This window comes from Poeciliopsis prolifica, unplaced genomic scaffold (genome assembly GCF_027474105.1).
Source record: "Poeciliopsis prolifica strain line A6 unplaced genomic scaffold, Auburn_PproV2 SCAFFOLD086, whole genome shotgun sequence".
Classification (NCBI taxonomy): Eukaryota; Metazoa; Chordata; class Actinopteri; order Cyprinodontiformes; family Poeciliidae; genus Poeciliopsis; species Poeciliopsis prolifica.
The window spans coordinates 659,113-665,300 of record NW_026562461.1 but is presented as its reverse complement, the minus strand read 5'-3'; positions in this window follow the sequence as shown (position 1 = coordinate 665,300).

Sequence of the window (6,188 nt, the reverse complement as noted above, 5' to 3'; positions counted from 1 at the left end):
ACGGGGACCAATCCATCAGCCCCGCAACATGTGGCTTCAAATCGGACTTCTCTCATCGGCTGGGTTCAGACCCCAAAGACAAAGATGAAGATCAAGACAAAGACAAAGACCCAAGTCCTGTGTGACCTCATCATCCATGCAGAGATGACAGCTCATCAGACCAACAGAGATCCCTGCCTTCGTCAATCAATCTCCTCCTCCTGCTGTAACACCTTCTTCATCATCGATCCAGTTCTGGGGTTTGAGACACCAAACTCCTTCCGTCTCTCTAAAGGTTCCCTTTTTAGTTCTGAGTATCAGCGTTAGGGAAAGATAGGCTAGATGATTGATTTTACTTATTTGATTATTTCTGCTACCTAATTAAGCTGTACTGACCCTTGCAAAATTGCTTTACTAATAAAATATTTAGCATAAAGGAAATCTAAAAGATGTTGTGGACATTCAATTAATGAGTCACCTCAAAGTTCTTTGATGGTAGTAAAATAGCTGTGATGTTTTATTCTGGGGAAGAAAACTAGGGAATGTTTTATAGGTTGCTTTAGCCCAAATTTAAAACAACATCCTTGGGACTCGCCCGAGTCACTAAAACCAGCCTGGTTCAGTAACAAGTGCAAGTTGCAAAAAAGAGAAGGAGCGACCGTTAACAGATGTGCTCTGTGGAACTAGTTGGCTGTATGCTGCTCAGTCTGGCTAATTCACAGGGGGAAGAAGGGTGGGACATCTGGATGTAGGCCGTTAGTAGTCAGGCGAATCCGGTCTCGAAACCAGCTTAAACAACTCTGTTTAAGCTGGTTTCCGGATCGGGTAAATCCCAGCAGATTTAGGAAACTCAATTTACCCGTTAGATGGAGAGCTGGCAGCACATCTCCCCTCTCAGAAGAGGAAGTAGTGACTGAGAGAGTAGAGAGTGAAGGGGGGGTGTAGCGGCAACGACACCATACACACAGACAAAAACCTGAGCCCCAAATTGAGCAAAAATGAGGCTCAATCTGTGTCTTCAACATGATTCCAAAGTCCCCAGCATAAAAATCAATTTGTGGCCCCAGAATTCTCATCAGACGACAAATGTCCTTGTGTGGGCTGATTATCAAGCTTTACGATCAATAACTTGTATTACTATGATTTTGATGAGGGTTGTGCAGTAGTGCATGTTTATTAAAGGCAGCTGCTGGGATCAATAAGGACAATTACACTTCAAAGGTCGGTCCATTGCATGATCAGGAACAAGTAAATATTTTGTCTGTTTCAGTGCTGTTTCTGATCTGAAGCACTGAAAGATCAGTACAGAGTTTTTACATAGTTTTCATGGTTTGAAAATGTAGGAACCTTTTTATTTACTCCATGTGTTTAAATTTCACATTTCAACACATGGAAATTTGTTTCCACTCAACCATCAGTGAGACCGATGGGTCTGTCTGAAGAACACAGGGACATGTGAAAAAAGAAGGAAAGTAGACATTGGAACTGTTCTTGTGTGAAGTGAAGGTCTTAATTTCCTTTCAGTGAGGCTCTCATCCCTTTGCTCTTTTTGGTTTGGTTCTTACTGTCTGTTTGGGATTCTGGGCTTTTCACAGTTTTTCCACCAACATTCAGCTCCCCAAAGGGCCTTCATGTTTGGTATTAGATTAACCACAACAATAAGTGAATAGAAAACAAAGTTGTAATATCAGCATCCGATATATAAAGGTTCACACAGAATTTTGTAGTGTTGAATTAACAATAACAACAATAATAATATACTGTACAAGACTATTGCCTAAAAATACAGTGCAGTTATTAGAAATAGAAATATTGAGCTCACAATAAAAGAGATGTTTGACTGAGTCAGATTACCTTCTAAAAATGTGTCTTATGTGCATGTTGATTGAATCTTAAGAAAATCAATTTACAATACAGCATTTCAGGACAGAACTACAGATGTGCAGTAACAGTGGAAATGTTGCAGACAATGAGTAGAAACAGAGCAAATGAGTTAGAAGTTTGTTAATGAGACAAAGAGTTTAACATGACTTGGTTTAAACATGTTCCAATTACAGTGTCTTGGTACCTTAAGTCCCAACAAAACCATTCTATGAAAATGCTAATTCAGCTGTTCTACAGATGTAATAACTGTTCCATGTACTTCAGCAGTGGAGAATTTGGATGTGTGACATATGGCTAGGCAGATGCTCCAATAAGCTTCAGGGGATTCAGCAGCTCACTGGTGGTCTAACTACATCCTAAAATGCTTAGATGATGTGTTCATCTAAGATCCAGGAAGCTAATCATTCCTCAGTTACATAATGACAGCCTGACTATTTGTCATGCATTTACCTGAAACTCTGGTTCCTCCACAGAGTGGTAAAGGTGTCACAGCCGTCAGACACGTCTAACAAATGGTGGTTTCACTTAGCCATACACTGCACAGAAATATATTTTAGTCCAATTTAATATCACCCTCTCTTATGGCCCTGTGTTCATCTACAAAAATACACAGTTTAGTTAGAAATCACTCTTGTGTAAGTACTGCTCAGAGCTTCCCCTTGGCTCTCTGCTACACAACCGCTGCTTCACTTCAGTACAGCCTGTCATGAATGCTCAGGCTAGTTAACATAGCCACCAATAATGATGTATGAACAGTTTTGCAGGAACGCTAAGTTTCTCTGTCATGAGCACACATAGCAACATATACACAAGTGTGATTGACAGTGCTTAGACCATCTTCCTGGCTCTGATTGGTTGTTTATGACTGGAAGCGGTGCGTTTCTTTAGACACCAATAATAGCTCAAGCAGGAGGTGGAGGAGCTTGATCTTTTCTCATGTTATCTGTCTTATATCATAATGTCACAACATGGTGATAGTGTGAACAAATATGTTAAAAACATTTTTGGAAAAGTTAAATACTGCAGCTTTTAGGTACTTATGATGCATATCATCATCTCTCTGCTTACAGATTTGTCTGGTGATGACCTGTGTTTATTCAATCTTAAGACTTATGCAAGAACTTGGTAAGAAACCTCTTTCCCTAAAATAAAAAAGAGAAACAAGAACACAGACATGAGTTTGTCCTAAATAGTTCATTGTATAGTGAGGTATCAGGTTACAGGGATTTTCCTCGCTGTCAGAAAAAGAGAAGTACAGCAAGTTAACCGGTGAAAATATGTGAAATCGTAGCCAAAAATACATATTAGTGTAAAGTCTATGCAAATGTTATGCAAATAAAATGGGGAGTGGAACGCTGTGCCCTGATTTTCCAACTGAAGACTTTCTGACTTTGAAGAACAAGCTTATGATTTACAGCCTACATTCAATATGTTTCTAAAACTGATAAGTATCTTTGTCACTGATAGCATAGCAGTCTAGGAAACATCTTGACGAACCACCAATCTCACCTGAAGTGAAAAAGCTGTATCTCTATTCTACATAAAATTTACAAAGTTTATGCTTGAATACCACAGAAAAAAATAGCTCACTGTTAAATGAAAAGATAAGTAAATTAAAAAAATAAAACTGGAGTTGCAATCAGATTCAGCTTAAAGTATTTTTTCCCTGGTTTTTAACATTTTGACTTTTTTGGGTTGCCTCTATTACCAACTCTGATAGACCATCAGTAGAGCAGGCACTGAAATTAGCTAGCCCATCACCAATGTTGTTAGGTTAGGTTGGCTAATAGCAGTGATAGCTAATCCATGACAGTGATCACTTATTAATAATCACAAAATAAACAAAAATCTAAAAACATAATATTGTAACAGACTGAGGGTTCAGTTCATTGTGTGGGAAATGTGTGTGGTATTTGGTATTGAATTCTGATAGATACAATGGTCAGTTGTCAGTTGGTATGGCAACAAGTCTGTGTGTACTGCAGCCAGCACAAAATGAGAAAAAGGAATACACAGTTTTTCTGTTATTTTCCCCTTTTCTATGGCACAGTTAACTGAATTAAAAACAGCGACATGTCCAGATTTCATTTTGTTAACAGAGTTGTTCTGCCACAGAAGAGGTCTTCCTGTTTTTCAGTACTGTGTGCTAAATTTACGGAGGTAAACAGTAACATGCAAGGGGTGTATCCTGTTAATTAACATAGCAAAATATGCTAGCACTAATTGGACTACTTTTTGTTGTTTATATTTTAGTGACTGATTGTGTTTTGCTAATATTATCTTTTGCTAACAGTAGTTAGCCAGGTCACCTAGCTCAGCAGCTAGTTCACCAGTAGAACCTGAATTCCATTGTCTGTGTTAAATGTGATGGTCCATCAGCGCTCTTATTGGTTTGTAATCAATTAAATTAGTTATTAAATTTAATTGATGTCTTCTGTTAAAGAGAGAAGTAAGAATCTGTTTAGTGAAAGATTTCAGTTTTATGAACTAATTCCTATTTAAAAGGAGCACTGGAGCTTCTTTCATTCACTTGCCTGCTAGCTGGTGAAAGTCTGAGCTATTGGTACCATGAGCCTCATTCATACATACTTGTCAACATAAAGCCCTGTAGACTCAACTTGTTCTGAGTTTGCATGATATGTGATGGATTCCAGCTCACCCTACCCCCATCTAAAACTCCTACTGAGCCATTGTATTGTGGGTGTTTTCCTCTTATTCTTGCCCTTGGCCCTACATGGCCCCAAAGCACCCACCCATCTAGCTGAGATGGAGGTGCTGTTAGGTCATTTGTGGTGCAGGACATGGAGAACCACACACAGACCGACCCCTGACTATCTGTGTTCGCGGATCACTTCACAGGACAATCTCCCGATCCATCTTTGTGGGGTCATTGTAGACCTGCCCTCAGCTGATAAAGGAGCTTCATTCACAGGGAAAACCCTCGTTGTCTCTTTCACTGTGTGGGGAAAGCCCTCACACACTGTGCGTGTGTGCGTGTGTGTGTGTGCGTGTGTGCGTGTGTGGGTGTGTGTGTGTGTGTGTGTGGGTGTGTGTGTGTGTGTGTGTGTGTGTGTGTGTGTGTGTGTGTGTGTGTGTGTGTGTGTGTGTGTGTGTGTGTGTGTGTGTGTGTGTGTGTGTGTGTGTGCGTGTGTGTGTGTGCTATTAGAGGTCATATTTAGAATATGAAGAGTCTTCAGGACTTCAAAGGTGGACATGTAATGTCGGAGAAGATAAACTCCACCACTTCAACAGTCCTGCAAACTCATGCAAACAGTTCTGAGTTTGTTTTACTGGATTAATATCAACATACAATTAAAGAACAATAAAGTAAAAATAAACTAAAATTATGAGAGAAATAGGACATTAATGGTCAATAACTGGTGAGACTCGCACTGTACAAAAAGCCTTAGCCAGATATTTTTCTGCGCTCTTTGCAAATTTTATTCTGTTGTATATATTGCATAATTATTCAGCTATATCAAAGAAATGTATGACAATTAAGATAAATACAGTTAAAAACATGAAAAATCAATGTGTAAAACCTGTGTGCATGTTTTGTGTTTATTCATATTTCCTTTAAGCAAACATATTGAAAATATGTAAGGATAAAAAAGTGTTTGTCTCATGACTTCTTGTTTTCTTCAGTGTTTCAGAACATCAATCCAGACTAATAATTATTAGTCAAAGACAGCACAAGTTAACACAAAATGCAGTTTTTAAATGAAGATGTTTATTATGTATTTTCCAGGAACAAAGTGACATTTTACAGCATATTGAAGTAACCTTATTATCTTAAGTTATAAGAAATCTGTATATATGAAAGATAACAAATAAAATAAACTTTGACCTGAAATTGACCTTTGTCTCTAAGAAACTCCTGTTCTTTCTGACACTCATCAGGTCATCCCAACAATGCTCCTCCGTTATGCTGTTTACTACCATTAAAGGATCATTGGACTGAGCAGTAGCTCTTATGGTAAGCTCTCAGACCTGCAGTTCCACAGTACCTGGGAGAAGCTCTTCACCGTCCTCTGACTACTGTCATCATGGTTTCTTTTGATCTCCACCATGCAACTTACAGACCACCAGCGATCTTACCTGTTTGGCTAAAGTAAGACGCATGTCTGAACTGAGATAAGTAGTTAAGGATCCAACAATTTCAGTATTGGTCTTTTATTGTGTTTTTCTTTATTGTTTTTGCATAGCTGATACATAAACTTTGCCAGACTGGAGCAGACCGAGAACAAACCTGGAGCTGAGGCTATCAGTGATTCAAACTTTATTCAAGCTTAATGTCAGTAAAGTTGTTTGAGATCTAATGGTGT